The 18,116-nt window shown below is 35.9% G+C and overlaps 1 protein-coding gene across 19 annotated transcripts in view; it reads right to left on the reverse strand.

Annotated features, from left to right (window-relative positions):
- The window catches only part of DLG2 (discs large MAGUK scaffold protein 2), a 997,608-nt gene that overhangs the window by 374,961 nt on the left and 604,531 nt on the right, over nt 1–18,116 (reverse strand). The window lies entirely within an intron of this gene.

An 18,116-nucleotide genomic window follows, 5' to 3' on the forward strand; every position in this document is an offset into this window, starting at 1 on the left:
CAGCAAAAAGGCATAGAATGTTAATGTAATTCTTATGCTGAGTCTCAGTGTCAAAATAAATTAAGCTACAAAATGTAGAGTACCAAAATGGATTGCACTGGACAAGAAATCTATCAGCTGAAGACATGAAACTGATTTAAGCAGTATGCAGAAACCTTGTTCCAGTCTGATATGGATTTTTTTTGTTCCTCTAGGCATGTCACTTAACATCCCTTACTTTTATGGTTTCTTAAATGGGTAGAGTACCGCATCTGAGAAAGCCACAAAGGCTGACTATATTGTAAGTAAACTGCAGAGCAATGAAAATACTTCTCTCATTAAAATCTTAGAAGAATTTCAAAGCATCACTTAACTACAACCAGTCAGTATTTTTTTGGCTTGGCCAAAAAGTATTGATTAACTAAAAGAAAAATATGAATCATGACACTTTAGTTTTTGTGATGATAGGCTATGTCCTGGAAAATAGTTTTGCTTTAGTGCTCTACTTAATGAAAAAAATATTTTGCGAGATCTAAACTGAAGCAAAGCATTAAGATTGACATGATCTTCAAGGAATAGATTTGTTATTTCTCAGAACAAGAACATTTATTACACCTCCCCACTCCCAACTGCTAATTTTCTATATTAGATTTCTAACTGTAATTAGAAAACACTGTACATAAATCATTCTTTATCTAGTCAAGCACCTTTCAAATGTAATTAGGTACTTCTCTTATTAATATTATAACAAGGTACATGCATCTACCAAACAAAAGCTTTCTATAAAATCCACCAACTATTTAACTTGTTTGCATTTCAAGACCTTATAAACCATGAAATCACTAACAGAAACAAAATCCCCAGAATCTGTATTGAAAAGGAAAGAGAGAGAAAAGTCCAAACAACCAACTCATGCTTAACATTGAAATGAAAAGACAGCATCAATGAATAAAATATTTAATATGCGCATAAAATTTGTATTTTTTACTTATTATGATCTGGTGATCACATCACACTACATTAAAATCAGAGATGAAAAAAATTTACTATAGGATGTGTTTCCTGTTCTATGTTATCACTTTATTGCTTTCTGCACTGAGTCTTTTATTATTATAGGGAACTGACTAGGTATGAACTAACAGCTTTATAGCTATTCCATTTTTCATCCTTTCTTGTCTAATGATAATGAAATCAAAGCCATCTATATGTCTCTGTTTTCATAAACTTCTCTTTCATCTTAGTTGGTGGATAGCTCTGATCTATGTCTTCAATTCCTCAATCTTGCTCTATAAAGCTGTCTTTGCTTCACTGCTTATAATCGCTTTTCCTTTGCATTAAAAACTCGTTAGTGCAGCAAAATGGGAAAAAGAGGGATATGAGAAGAGAGCAACCTCTGTATAAAGATGAAAGGGCAAAACACAAGCTGAATACTCAATTTGTATTTACACACAAACAATGTATTGCTTATGATCGTCTGAGGGGTTTCTATTATCATCCATAGTTGCAATTCTGAAAATGCCTTCAATTCAAATCGTGATTAATCGCAGCAGAGTTCCATTATCATGTTCCACAGCATCAAGGGTGATATGAATTAAAAAGCTGATCTTGATCCAGCTCCTTTTGTTTAAACATATATGTCTGCATACGCAGTTCACTGCTCTGTTTGCCTTGCTGGTTGTTCAGCAGACCAATGCAGTTATTTCATAAAGGATCTAATAAAATATTGCACCCACCTGAAGCAGGTGGAACAATGCTGTATATAGTACCATTCATTGCTAGCACCATTTTGTTTCATATTCAGACTCTCTGGCTGCACCTACACTGCTAAATTATAGTCAGTTTTCAGCCAATTCTCAGTGCTTAAGGCTGTTTCTGTCTGGAGCCTGCTGGAAGCAAATAGCCAAGAAGTGAGCCAACAGTCAAATAGGAAGAGAATCATGGCTCCAGCCCTGGAACTTGCTTGACTGTCCTCTCATTTAGCAGCATATGGACATACCCTCTGTTTTTGTACATTTTAATTTGACAGTCTCTGGCCTGTCAAAGCAACTAAACAAGCTCTCTGAATCTGCAACTTACATTTCTTGCAAGTAGTGGGAACCTGTCCTTCTGTCTCTCTTATATGAGATTACAGTAAGAACATACAGCAAAATTTACTATAGCCGGCATGATTTTAGATACCTATGAAAAATTCCAAACATTTTCATACAGTTTTCTCTTCTACACAGTCAAAGAAATCATCAGCATTTCCCAGATGTTTGGGAAAATTCTTTCTCATCTTTCAGGAGTGCAAGTTCAACATGACAGATATCCTTAATCTCAAGTAACTTTTTGTATTTATAATTCTGAAATGTGAGGTAGTCATCTAACACTTTATACTCAGGTGAGAAAAAACCAGGCACATGGAGGTCTTAATTCATTTCATCCTACACTAGAAATCTCAGGTAGGTGAGATGAATTGTGCCCTGAGGTTTCCTTTCACTATGTACAAACAGAGTCTAAAAATGACATGTAAAGTTTGGTGAGCACTTGCCTTAAATCTGTTTTCTCTGCATTTCTCCTGGCTATAGACTGTAACAAATTTCTGCTTAAGGGATGCCATATGTCTTTTACAATTATACACCAGTGAAAGATCAGATCTCCAGTTAAGCAGCTTTCCTGATTGCTTTTTTGGGCTTGTCTGGACCCGTAACTGGCAGCTCATGCATGACATGATATTCAGCACCTGCTCCCACATGCCCAACAGTTAGGATATCCACCAGGAACAATTCAGTCTTTTCCCTTTTCCAAAAGCTCAAAGTCAAGATACATTGCTTGTGGCTTCCCTCTCTGATTTGGGACACTGATGTCCACTCTTCTGAGAAAGAGTGCTCAACACCACCTGTGACAGTAATGGGCCCACAGGACTCCAGCAAGAGTGAGTAAGAGGTGCACTAGATGAGGTCTGTGGAAGGACACCATCAACTGCACCCCTTCTTCAAGGCACAGAGTCCGGAATAAAAATGTGTCTCATCCAGGAACATCTTTTATTTTCAGCAGAAGAAAAAAAGATACTATTGACCAGGACAAAACATAGAAGTGCTACATGGGAGTAGGTCTGAATGAAATCTGAGGTAATTTTGAGGGCCTCTGTTACATTACCAACATACAGGTCTAATGCAAGAAGTTTCTCAGTCTCCTGACCTTACATATGTTCATGATTCAGAGAGTGATGAATATCCAGCCCTTGTAGAATAAGTTACCGTAATTTAATTAAGCGCCAATGTTTAAAACAGCTGCTTCTAAAGGCAAGGTAACAGTTGCCTTTCATTTACAGCTGCAACTGTTATTCTGGAGGACTCTACCTAACTTTTACAAGAAAATGTCTTTAAGAAAGAGGAGTAATGTATGGTAACTATCTAGACTTCATTATTCAAGAGAGATTTCCTGGTGGAGCTCTCTTCACTGTTAGTGTTCTCTTATTTTTCTAAGACAAAAACTCTAGTCATCTTCAAATGACACTTACTTTTAGAAGAATGAAAAATAAGGAACAGGTAAAGACAGTTTTTTATATACTATTTTGTAAAATATCTGAAATACAGCCTAGCACACAGAACATCTAAGTAAAGACCTGACAAACTGAGATTTGTTTGTTCCTTTATGGGAAGACACGTACTCTGACTTTCCAGGAAGTCTCTCCTTTACAGTAGTTTAAAGGTGACATAAGCATCTGAAGTAGTCCCTTAATGAAAATCAGTTCTACAGATGTTACATTCCTAAAATACTTGAGAAAAACATTCTGTTGGGTTTTTCATTTTCTGCCACATACTGTGACATTTTATTAAGACTTTTTAAGATTTTTTTCCACATAATAATAATTTGATACTTTTTTTTTACTTTTGAAATTATTTGATTTGATGGACCTGTTTAAACTCAAAAAGTAAAGCATTGCATAATTCTTTTTTACCATGCTTCTACCCATCTTCAACTGCATCCACCCACTCAATAAGACATAGATTTCACCATATGAATTTTAATGATAAGCGGTGTATTATGATAGTGGCAACACCATCAAAACATGTACAATTTATACAACTGCAATATTTCAAAACCACTGCCCCTTTCTTTTCTAATAAAAATTGTCATTAGAGCTCTTTGTTATGCTTAGCCTCATTTTCAAGAAGAGATTGAAAATAACGTCTGTAGACTTTTATTACAAGCAAAACTCATTTTAATCATATTTAATTGAATATTGTTTTTCAGCCATCTTCAGGAAAGAAGATTGCTTCTTTTACTTCTATTATTATATGCATAGGAAGATAACTACCCTTCAACATGTAAATTTTATTCCTTTGGCTTTATGGTTTTACCAGTTGTCTAATCACCCAAATCCCAGCAGAATACGAGATTGCCAATCTCTTGTTGGGAAAGTAATGCCAGGATATATTTGTCTTTTAAAAATTTCCAATTTGCTGTATAATTAGAGATGGTCCTAGAATCAGAAATCATAGAATGGTTTGAGTTGGAAGGGACCTTAAAGATCATTTAGTTCCAACCTCCCTGCCATGGGCAGGGTCACCTTTCGCTAGACCATGTTATTTTACATTTCAGAAACATCAAGGTCATTTGGGTAATTTAACAAGTATAAGATTTAAAAAGCCCTTCACAATTTCTGTTTTGTCAGTAAGACCAAATAGTGATCCTTATTTAGACTTTTTACACCTCTAGATTTGTGTTATTTCTTCATTAATTGTCAAAGAAAAGCTGCTGATGTTCTTTTGATATTGCTTTCCAAAAGCATTAGAAGTTTCTTTTCTTACTGTATATAAACATATAGAAAACACTCTCCTGATTTCTCTGACTTTAAATGTGATGATTTTGTGTTTTCAAGCTGTCCTAAAAAGGCTGCCAGAAAGTTTTTCATGCTACTCTTCTTCATCTGAGCGAGTACATTTTATGGACTTTTTATATAAGATATCCCACATCTATTTTTAATTACAGTGCATAACTAAACCCATTTCCTTCTTTTTATCCATATTTCCTTTAGGCAACAAGGACAATATGTTAAGTTCCTTGAATCAAAATTTACCATAACCTAAAACTTTCTTGTCATAATATAACTGTTCTGGTATGAAGAGTGAAAAGACCATATGATTTTGAAAGAAAATTATACTTTATCAGGAATGGGTCTTTGTGGATCCTTCCACAGATGCCTACGGAACACTCAACCACCCGTCCCTGTACACCCTTTAGGGAAGATATTGACCTCAACACACAAGAAGCAGAGCTCCAAGAAGCCAAATCCAGCTTCTGGTCAACACCTGCAAAAATCTGCAGTGCAGTCATGATCAACTTGTGCTCTGCTCAAAGGGTGCTTTATTTACTCATGCTTTTCTTCTTAGATGCCTCCTACATCCTCCGGGACTTAATTTTTAGCCTCTTCTTCATTATTCATGTACCATACTCATTGTTTCCTCTTTCTGCCTCCCTCCCTGTTACCCCGGGTTTTCTTGGTTTTCTTGTTTTCATCCCCTTAATAAAAAAGGTCATTTGGAAAGTAGCCATTATCAGTCTTCTCTGATTGATTCCCAAATCTGTAATTTTATCTTAGTCTACTTCATTCCTCAAATCTTGTTCAGAACAGTCATGTTTCCTGTATCTATTGTGAACTACCATCCCCCAGCTCTAATCACTTCTCATGTCTCCAACTCAGCCTCCACTGTTTTCTCTGATTTTAATTCCTTTCAGTTTTTTTACTTGTTTCTTCCTTCTTATTACCTCCCAAATTTGTTCTGTTTTTCTCTCATACACAGATGGACACACACATGTACTAATTTAAACATACTTTATCTAATCCCCTTTCAACCAAAGCATTATTCATGACCAGTTTTCTGCCTTCTCATATTTTCCAACTAAACTTTAAACATAATCTTCTCCCATGACTCCTATTAAGTCACCCATACACTCCATGTTCCTTGATTCTTTTCACCAATGTTTCACCTGCTTAAATACAGTTTCAAAATCTTGTCAAAATAAGGGATTCTCTTGTTTCTCCTACTTGTTTCTCTCACTCTTCACAGGCCTTTTCACTATTCAGCAAAAATTTAGAATTTTTTTTCCAGCAGTTTTGTCACCATTGAACTGACACTTCCTACAGTATGAAAAACAAACATCTTGATACCCTCCTCCTAGGTATTCTTGTTATTTTATGAGGTTCACATTTTGTAATAACACACTGTTTTTTATGATGTGCGCCTTCAATTTTTCCTTCATTTTTTTGTTTTGTCCACATTCTGATGTTGGCCATACACTCCACAGAAGAAAAGTGCCCATATTGTTGTAAGTGTAAGCACTTGATACAGCTAATGCAGACCCAACACAAAACTCCCAGTTTTATAAGCATAGCACATGGAGCAGATCAAAGCAGAGATCATGATTTCAAACAGGGTTCACAGTAAATGGAAATGAAGTTATATCCACGTTGAATTCCATTTAGGCTAGCGCTTCCAGCTTGTACAAAATTAGTACCAACAAAAGAAGAAGAATGCACAGTTCAGCTTTGGTACTTACAACCTTCTCTCTTATGCTAAGAGAAATTCATATGTCATCATATTATATTAACTGTCTAACAAGTAGATATCTAAGTCAAGCAGTCATCTAGGTTTTTTTTTTTTTTTTTTACAGGAACTGGAGAGAGGATGGAATTGTCATTTGAAGAACCTGTGTCTGCCCACTGACTATATGGAGACACTTTAGACTTCTAGGATTTGCATCCTAAAAAAATTGTTTCTTAAAATTTTGGCAGGGGATTTGGAACTAGACAATCCTTAAGGTCCCTTCCAGCCCAAGCAGTTCTACAATTCTTTGAAAATTCCTTGTATTTTTGTACCTTAAATTTAGAATATACATCAGTGCAGAGGACTGGATCCAGTAATCTCTTTCCACAAAATCACATTCTTTCTTGTACAATTCAGATCATTTACTATACAGCTTCAGAAGTTCACAGTCACTTAGCCTTTAATTTTCTAATGTGCTTCTGCCATTGCTGACATGGTAACATATGAGCTATCATAAATGCTCAGTTTGTTAGGTTCTTCTGTCTCTCCTCTATTTCAGTTTTAGAAGAATATCCATCAAACCTGTGAAAAATTTGAACAGTTCATACATTTCCAGAAATTATTTTCCTGTGTAATCTATCATTCCATGCATAAGATACATAAAAATGGAAAATTGCTGTTACTTGATTGACCTTATTCCATTAACAAAGATTATAAAGTACTTGCAACTAGGGACTTATAAGGTTATTTAATAATTTTAATACTAAAATTTACACGACTTAATTTGAAAAGTTGGTAACTAGTTAGAGTGTTTAAAAGGCAAACATTATTAAATTAAACTGTGGGTTAAGTTTGATTCATTTAAACACTTAAGATAAAATTGTGTCTCAGCTTTAAGGAGCAATCACTAGCATACTAACTGGCAAAATTCTAGGCAAAGAAAGAAAAGCACTAATTGACTTCATTCTTTCATATCCATGACATGCTTATGTGGCAATCATATTATGAAAATAATATATAATAGATCTAATAGGTATGCCCCATTTCCTCAACAAATAAATATGCAACCAACATAATCCAATCTCTTGCAATTTGCTAAAATGGAACATACTCTGACTCATGTTTCTGTGGCTAAAATTGTCTCCCAGAATCTTTGTTTAGCTTTGAGAGTTAATACTCCTTTCACTGCTCTTTCATCCCATGAAAAAAAAAAAAAAAACAAAACATAATCAAAGAATTGTCTTTTGTTTTTTTATTCTCATGTGTTAACTCTGGCAGAGTACTGAAGGCTGAACTATAATGTCAGTAGCACTGGTGCAACCCCATTGGTGTCACTGGGCTTGTACTAGTTTAACTGATGTTACATTTATTAATCTGTGGATGTACTTACACCAGCGGGAGGGAGCAGCCCTGAAAAAGTAAACAAAATACTTGCACGAATTAAAAAAGAAAGCGTAATAAAGATTATTCATGTACATAAAGTACATGTGCATTTAAAAAATAGATGTTTATGTATTCCACAGGACAATCTTTTTATGCCTGACTCACTTTATTTTTTATAGCAGCAGAAAGGTTCACTATTTCTCTTAAAATCTTGGAAGACTCTTTAGTGTATGTACAGGAAGGGAGCCACAGTCCTTTGCACTCTGCAATTAAAAGCAGAGCAGAACAGCTCCCTCATGCCCAGTTAATTCTGCTGCTGGTTTTCTACTCTTCATCCCAAGCTCAGAGAAAGAAAATTGACGTAACTGTTGTTCACAGGGATTAACCCTAAGAAGAAGCTAATACAACCTGACTGACCATCACCAGTCACAATCTAAACCTAACCAAAATTCAGAAAACTGTTCCAAATGCTTCTCAAGATTTCTTGGTAGGAAAAAACCTGGTTCACATCAGTTTGAGAGAATTTCAGTTTTTCATAAAAATTTCTTCAACTTAAATCTAAGGAGAGAGGGATATACCACTTCATCCACCTTCAGTCTAATTTCCAACATAATAATGAAATCTTGAAAGTTGAACCTGACAGTTACTTTGCAAATAATTTTTATGCATTGCCTCAGTATTCTAAAAAAACCTGAACCCTTTTAATATTACGTATTAACTACTGCATACAACAGAAGAGATGAGAGATGCTTTACTGAAGCACTGAGGAAAAAGCCAAAAGAAAGCTTGAGAAAAATGCTGACACATAATGCTCTTTGAAACAAGCACAAAAAGTTGCAGTGCACAACAAGCTCCTTCACTTTAAGAAAGCAGTGTTGGAAAAACTTTTGGTAGAAGAAACATTCTAAGAATATTTTTACGACATTAAAATGCACAACTGCAACCCAGAAGTACTTTGAAAATGTTTGATGTCATGCAATACTACTTTAAAGTGTCAAGTATCGCATCATCTCTCTCCAGAAGTAGAGCATATATTACCAGTTATATGAAGTATTTTTACTATGTTCTCCATAGGTTTCCTGACATAATGAAACCTATAACTTCCACATCTAAACCTAAACTATTTGGCAGCAGAGATATGGAAAATATTCTGGTTATTGTCTCAACGATACTTAATGAAGTTAACGGTCAGTGATCATCATAGCTAGATTTGTGTATAAATTATCTCCTGGACATCAAATTCTCTAATATGCACAGGGCCACTAAACAGATATTTTACTGGCCTTTAATACATTGTACATGCTCTAGCATGTCTGTTCCACAGACAAATTATTTTTCAGGATTAATCTTTTTCTGCCTCATCCTGGGTTCATCACAGGAGCCATCAGCCCATCAAAGGTGCACATGCACACATATGAGCACAGAGGCACAAGGGCAGGTGGAAGAATCCACCTGTCACAAATCCATCCCCTCCCTGGGAAGCCTCAGTCCTGTGGGCTCAGGGTGACACCCAGCACTGTGGGTCAGCTGGAGAGCACCTTACAGCCTGGGGAGGGTATCACTGCCTGTGGGGGTGGGACACACTGCAGGACACAGGGAACAAACATCTTGGGATTGTAACAAGACTTATGAGATTTTTAGGTGAGGAACAAGAGGTGTGAAAAAAGTAGGGATAGAAGTGGTTTGAAGAGAAAGAAGCACAGGAAAACAGAGGGATAAGTGGAGAGAAGAGGCCAGTAACATGTAGACAGAGTTAGTCAGTTCACTTCTCTGTCCAAGCCCTGTGCCATCTGAGCATCTTCTGGTCATGTCTTCTTTTAAATTCCATTTCTACCCATTTTTTGGTATAGAGGTGTTCTATTCTGAGTGTATGTCGGGGTCTGTGGTACCAGCAGCTGGAGTGCATGCGGGTGCATGTAGCAGTGGGTGGTTGCCAGCAAACATCAAGCTGGACTAGTTGCAGGGGAAGGTGAAGGAGTCAGAAGGCAGGACAAGTGTGTGTAACTGGAAGTAAGACAACTGAAGAAGCTGGCTACTGAAGGGACATGGATTCCATGGCAATTGCCCAAAAGACTTTAGGATCCAGTGTCTGACTGAGACACCTCTGTGTGTGTGTGTATGTTTTACCGTGCAGGAGTAAGAACAAGGATGCAGGGCCAGCTACTGGATGGAATGCGTGTATAAGCTCCGCTACTGGAAGAATCATGCTGGAGGGATCATAGACCCACAGAGTGTGTGTATGTTGGTTTGTGCAAAGTGGTCTGTACCAGCAGCTAGAGAGGGGTTTTAGCCTCAAGTGCTTGCATACCCAGGGAACACCTTCTGGGACAGCAAGGATCTGGGGCCAGCTCTCCTGAGTCTAAATCCAGCTACTGGCAGCTTTCACACTGTACAAATGTAGGTATGCAACGCATGGGGGAGGTGGACACTATGAGGCCACTGGTGGTGCTTCTGTTTGTGTGAACACTGACTACTGTGTTCTGTTCAGATGTGGATACTTGTATATGTGTCCTGTTTGTGCTTACTGGGAATACAGGTTCAGCCTTGCTACTGTTGAGCTCTGTGGCATGGAGTTGCAACAGCCTTGCCTCTATCAGGCTACCAAATTTAGCAACCCCCTAACATCTTGTAATAATTCATGCATATGTACTGCAAAGATAACATTTTTTGCTATCACATACTACAACACCATGTGATGCTAAACTGAAAAAAAGTTCTTTAACTTTGCAGGCTCATGTTTATTGCTATGTACCTCCTATTTTCACCAAAGCAGAAAGATTAAAAATGTGACAAGGAAAGCTACACTCACAATCTTTTTGAATCATTCTTCACTAAGAAGAAACAGCAGGGAAAGAACAGTGGCTAGAAAGAGATCTAGAAATAAGAATGTGCTCAAAGTGTGTATCATGGTGAAGTACATACAACATTAAAGCTTTAATTTTAGTAAAGCAGTGGAATGTCTACAAATGATAGATTAACTAGGTTTTAGTTACAGCCAAAAATCAAAAAGATGTGAAAATCAAGAACTGGGGAGAAAGTCAAGTATAATTTATTTTCCTTCAATAGATCTGCATATAGAAATCAATTTAATTTGAAACATAAAATTGACAGAGGGCTGCCCAGTCCTGACTAAGGATCAACATGTCTTATGGATGAGATCAGTCTCCCTAAGACATGAGAATGACTCCTGCATATTGGTCTTTATTTTGAAAGAAAGATGAACATCTTTCAACGTCAACATATATGGAAAAATGTTTATAAACTAAAAAATATTTTTGCCCTTCTACATGAAAATCAAATGCCTCGAGAATGAAAGAAGAGTACTTCTCTGACTTATTTTACAAACCAACTTCTAATTAATACACAATGCCTCTAAAAAGAAATGAAACAGTAATGAAAGCACCAGCTGCAAATTACACTTCTTCTCCTTGGGTGGAAAACAAAAAGGTCATATGGACTGTTGAAGACTTTTAAAATTTTTAGAATAAGAAAGAGCACTATTAAGATACCAGATATCTGCTTCTACTAAAGAGAAAAACTATGTTGGAATCAGAGTGATTAAACAACCTTGCACTATGCACATTATTTGAAAAACTAATATAGCTCGTTAGTATCAAGATAAACCCACAGTGTGCTATGCTCACCTTTCTATAACTTTTGCAAAGTCTAAGGCCTGGATCTGAACATTAGAAAAGATTAATTTTATTATGACCACACTACTGCTCACTTAAGCTGTGAAAAAAATAAAAGAATCCCACCTGCCAATATCCAATAAAGTGTTTCTGCCTACCTAACATAAAACATCTTGTATTCAGGACAAATAATTTATGACTAAAAAGAATCCAAAATTTTAAACTATTGTCATCTTTATACAGAACAATTTACAGGCACGAATCACTCAACAGTTGATTGAATATGTTAATGAAAGATACAAAAAGAAATTCACTTCAGTTGTCAATTCCTTCTATTAATAATCTCAACAAAGTGGAAATTTATCTCATTTAGGCATCTCTACTTTATATTACCCTCAAACCAAGTCAATCTTCTATAGAAAATAATAAGGGCTGCAATTTCTAAGATCGGGAAAACAGATATTATCTGTGGCATATTTGGGTTTTCTACTCTATGCAGAAAGCTAGGTCATCTAAACACTGATTAAAAATGTAATTTACTATTGAGGCTCATTCACCAGATCACTGCATTAAAAGTAACATGGGGTTTTATTATGTAAAATATGGATGAAATTAGTCATATTCCAAAACAGTCTACACTCACAACTTGCAACAGTAGGGACTTGACTTCAGAATATTTGCTGAAGCTGTGCTGGAATTGTGTTAGTTTTATAGCATAGATCAGCTAATCATAGTTTAACAATGGAGGAAAATGAGAGAGCATTTAAATGGCTAATTTTGCATTTTTATTAAAAGATAATGGTGTTCATTTAGATCTTTTTTTATTGCTGTAGGAAAAGAGTAAGAACATGCTGTAGCTAGACAAATTTTTTAAAAGTTAACATAAATAATATGAAAAATGCTTCTATGAAAAACACAGTGGATAATGTTAAGAGTAATACATCAAAGATTATGAGGGAAGGAAATATTTTCTATCCAATGCTATTATTAATGATGTCTTAGGTAGTGTCAGGATAACAACTTTGCCTTGGCTGAACTTTAACAGGTAGCTTGCAAAGTAAAATATCAAAAAATTCTACACATAAAAAACCAGAATATTTTTAAAATTACAAGGAAGAGTTCTTATAAAATAAATTTCAGACACATTAAAGGAATGAAACACCATTGAAATCAAGTTATTCTATCTCCAATAATACATGAAAGCAATATTTTTGTTTTCCACTTTTCATCAAAATAAACTTTCTTTTCAATACTGAGTAGTTACTTTCTCTACTTCTTAGATTATCCAAGGTAAAAGGAACATGTCTGTCTCTGAAAGCAGCACTCTAAATTGTGCCTAATTAATCTGAAATCCTCCAAAATGAAGTCTTATGGAATAGGAGAGCTTTCTTCCTTTTCCATAATTAAAACTATTAAGATGGTGATATCTGTGCTAGCTCTTTAATTTTTGACAACTACTTTCAGTTAAGTTTTACACCTTTCTAATACAGTGAAATCTACCTACAAGTGCCATTTTCTTGAATCACAAAGAAATTAAGTCTATAGACTTAATTCTCTTGTACTCTTTATGCTGTTTCCCAATTCAGTCCAGAACTGTGACTTCATGACAATGTAAGTCAAAATAAAAATATCACTGTGGAAAAATAGTCTTGTGTACTTGAAGAACTTCATCAACTTCTTAGAATCACAGAATAGTTTGGGTTGAAAGGGACTTTAAAGATCATTTAGTTCCAATCCAGCTGCCATGGGTCTTAATTATATATATTCTAACGAAGCATTTTAAGCAAAAGACATGGCTTAAGACCATGGATTGCATTATAAAAGCTTATTTTCAAGAGGATATGTTAGCCACTGGATGTTTGCAAACCTACCAACTCAACTTATTTTAGCTTACTGCTACAACATCCAGTAACATTAGCAGTGGGTCTGTAGTGTAAAAAGTCACACTAAAATAAAAGCTAATTGAAGGCTATGGAGAGAAAGACGAAAACCAAATTCAAACTACATTTAATTTAGATCAATTGGGGCCATGTAATCCTAGCCTGACTCAGATCTCCAAGTGCTTCAAACAACTCTTGAGAGACATACTCTGCATTCTGCAGTATGTGCCAACGTCATGGAAAAATTATGTAGGACAAATTAAAAATGAAGTATAGCTGAGTGTAGAGGAGGGGTATGTACACACTCCCCTACTCCCATGCGTATATAGCGTATAAGATTTTTCTTAGAGTGATAAAAATACCTGATAGAGCAATGTCTGTCTGGCTTCCCTACAGCAGAGGCTACAAGGATAAAAAGAGTGGCCCAACAAGAATAGACTTGCAAAAGCAAAGCACAGTACCTCTTTCAAGGGGTGTATTACCTTGTCACTCAAAGGACCATCTGCCTGACAGTGGGGTATCCAGAAGCCTGTTGTCAGGTGTAGTTGTTTGTCAAAAGGTTTGCTTCATAAACTTCACGGTGTTAACTAAGACTGGTAAATGTAGGGAATTTGCTTCTCAAGCACACCCATGATCTGGACTGAAATGCTAAAGTATTTCTGCTCCAAGTAGTCCAAATCCAAAAAGCATGAAGCATTACACGTTCTCTATGCTGTGTCTACCTGAAGCAAAGGACACGAATGAGGGTATGATGTGCTCTCTACATAAGTTCAATAAACTTCTCTCTCAGACTGCTAATGACAGCATTTCAAACATCTACAGAAAGAACTTCTTGATTGAATCTTAGGTCCAGCATTATTCACAGGCAATTGAAAATGGAAAGTATTATAATTTTGCAGAATGGAAGTCTGAAAGAATAATTAGATACGTGACCTAAGGATGTTTTTACTTGTTGAATTGACAGGATGTTGATAATTCTACCTACCTCCAGACACAATAAAGGGTTTCTGACTTTTTATGTAATATAAAAAAAAAATCAAAATATCAAATATGCAAAGTAGTATTCATTCCTGGGAAAAATAAAAGTAATCTCCTAGAATCTTGAAGGTATTTTACTTATTTGCTTTTTCCCTTAGTTAAAAATTATGTCTCTGATGAGGTTTAAATATTAAAAACTACATCCAGAATTTAAAAGAGAAACCCACTAAAAACAATCACATTTTTACTTCAATACCACTTGGGACCTTTTTTTAAAAGATATTTCTTTCTAAAACTGTATATTTTAAAGGACAAGGTTTGAAATATATTCATTTTCAGGTAGAAAAACAATCGATATGAAATAGAGGCAAAATAAATCAGATTCATAAGATCCCTTCTGTACTTTTGCTGTACAGAAGCAGCATATTTTTTCTGTGATCCATCATACCAGAATCCATTTAGATCATCAAACAGCAGAATGAAGAATTTTCTATTTTTGCATGTTTAAGGGGAGTTGTTTTATGTTCATTAGTCTTGTATTGTGTAGCACCTTCTTCACTAATGATCACAAAATATTTTATAAACAAAATCAATCCTGTCAATACTGCTATTATAAAAGAAAAACCTCTTATCCCACTGCAGAAACAATGACATGCAGAACACAGCAGTGACTGCCAGGGCAAGCAACATTGCTGTAATACAATTCAAGGGCCAAAACAGAGAATGCAGCTTTGAAAAACTAGCACAAAGTTCTATCAGATTTAGCTTTTTCATTGTAATCCACATTAACTGACAGGCTGAAAGATGAGTATAAACAATGACCAACAAAAACTGGTTGTTAACAATCTGGAAACTGTAAGAGTCATTTGAGATAATAAGATGTGCAATCTGATTTTCAAGACTATGATCAAACTAATTAAGAAAGAAGCAACAAATTTATTCTGAAGAGAAGTCAAAGGGAAAAAATATATACTTCTATATGATGATATTTTTATATATTTTAATGCACTATTAATAAAACCCCCCAACTCCATGTGCTCCCTACTTTTGTAAAAAAATCAGATCCTACCCTTTTAGACCAGAATTTTTTTTTACTCCTCTATTACCATTGTCTTCAAAAATTTGCTCATTAGCCATAGTCACATATTACATTTAATATTCATTATGTAATGGCAAAAGACATGCTTTATTGAAGAAATACATAAGGCCATCTCCCTCCTCCAACATATTATCTAGGTCTAGGCTGCACCTACCTACATTAATATCATCCAATCAAAACCCTTATGGTACTGTGTATCTCTCAGAAATTTGTAAATTTTCCCTATCCTTTTTATAGTCAGATGTGGCTCTGTGCTCCACCCTCCTGCTCCCAGCCTGACCTTTATATTCCATAGCAGTAACCCTGCTCAAGTGATCACCACAAGTGATGGTCGGTCATGGATGTATCTGGACCTGAAGGCTGAATCTGGCTCAAAGTGGGTTTGGGGAGACAGTTAACAACACAATAGCCAAGGGTTAATTTGGGCAACCAAAATGTTGGTCAATGTCTGACTCAAGGCAAATTTGGAAGAAACTAACATCTGGGTCAGTGTGCAAAAATGACTATGAGTCAATCATCTTACTCCAAGAATAGCGGACAGCCCAAGGACTGTTGGACTCTCCTGCATGGCAGGGATGCCTCTCAAGGTTACTCCTCAAGGTTGAGAGATTCCTTGTCACATCAGATACTCACTAAGTGAATTAGGAATAAGCACACTGAAACCTGGCAATTTTACAGGAAGGGTGATTAAGCATTGGAAAAGACTTCCCGGGGAGGTGGTAGAGTCACTGTCCCTGGAGGTGTTTAAAGAAAAGGCTGGACATGGCACTTTGTGTCGTGTTCTATTGACATGGTGGTTCGGTCAAAGCTTGGACATGATGATCTCAGAGGTCTTTTCCAACCTAATTGATTCTGTGATTCTGTGATTGCATATACATAATCCTTTAGACATAAACCATCAGTAAAGTCTCAGACTAAGTGTGGATCCAGCTGCACCTAAACTTCCCTCTGAGAAGTCTGGAATGGAACAGGGTCCTTTCTGAATCTCATGACTCCATGTGAGGATAAAAATTTTATCTGACTGTTCTCCATGCAGTAAATACTCAAATGTACCTTGTCATTGATTCTTGTTAAACTACTGCCACATTTACTATCGGACTTCATTAACTCACTCTCTTATATCAATAAAATATATTATTTCTTCTTACTTGAGAGTGAAGTGCATGATTCCATCCATGACATCAGAACAGGAAGAATTTATTTTTCTTTTCAGCCTTTGTTTAAGCTTTTATGTACCTCCTTCTAATGTGCTAAATCCAGGTGGATGATGGAGAAGAAAGCTGAAAATTTTCCTAAACTCCCCATTTTGGCATCATCCTGCTCCCGCCTCCCTTGCCTGAGCAGGAGCTGTCATAGGGCACTGCCACACTCCAGGAAGGGTCTGAGCTCACAGTGTCCCCAAGCAGTGATGCACCAAAACAACTGCACAGCCATCTGCATGGCCACGCTCAGGCATGTGTAAAACAATCCAAAGATTTGATTACAACTCACGAGAACATAACCTACATAGTTTGAAAATTACTTTTTTCAAAAAACAACTTGAGTGTATCTGCACAGAACTCAGCATAGGCGGCATGGTTAGCAAAGCAAACCAGCAATAAAATAACAATAACTCATAATAAAATAGTAATAAAAAATAATAATAACTTGGAAAAACAATGGGAGATTGAAGAAATATGAGGAATTCATTGTGACTGAAAGGAGAATAAAGTACATGTTCCCCAAAATCTTATCACTGTGACAAGATGGGAGAGGAAAGGGCAACCATGGTTCCTGAGTGAATTTATTTAAATCTTTTGTTAGGATTAAAAGAAAATAAAATTCCATCATGAAATAAATAGAAAGGTTCCCTTCAATTTCTTAAAGTGATACAGCAAAATCAGCATTATAGCTACTTCTAAGTGAACCATGCAGCTTTCTGGAAACTAAAAAAGAAATAAATAAGGCTTATTCTGTGCAACAGAGAAAATGAGATGATTCACATGTTATTAAATTAATGTTTCTCATTATACAAAGAAATCTAAAATTTACAGCCAAAGAATAGAGAACAAACAAACTCCCACAAATGTTTAATTGTGCTTAAAATGCCACAGAATAATTCTTTTTGTACCATCGAAGCTTCCTATCAAATTTATTCCCCAAGCTTGGTGAGCCAAAATTTTCAAACGACTGAACCTAGAAAAAGACTAATTAACTGTTTCTTCTGTTATTCACTGCAGGCCCAAATTATAAGGAATAACACACACTCTAATAGAATAAGGCCTTTTCTTTTATCCCATTTAAGAAAAGCCTACTGATGAAAAACAGTTAGTTCCTCAAAGGATGATTTTTTTTCTGAACTATTGAGTTGAAAGGTTTGAAGAATGTCAACAGTATCAAAACACTTTATAAAGTGATTTTAAATCATTAGAGTGCTATTGAGACAAATCACTCAGTTTGCCAGTTGTATACCAACTGTAAAAAGGAAATATCTCTCCGGTGGACCAATGGATACACGACATTTGAACATGCTTTGTGGATGCTGATCATTACTGCAAGGAGTCTCCCTCAAAAGCACTCAGGAATTTTTGGAGGAAGATGACAGGGAGGATGGGCAGAGCTGTTAATGAAATGGAAATGCATCATAGGTACA

Source organism: Lepidothrix coronata, unplaced genomic scaffold, assembly GCF_001604755.1.
Source record: "Lepidothrix coronata isolate B3197 unplaced genomic scaffold, Lepidothrix_coronata-1.0 Scaffold76, whole genome shotgun sequence".
Taxonomy (NCBI): Eukaryota; Metazoa; Chordata; class Aves; order Passeriformes; family Pipridae; genus Lepidothrix; species Lepidothrix coronata.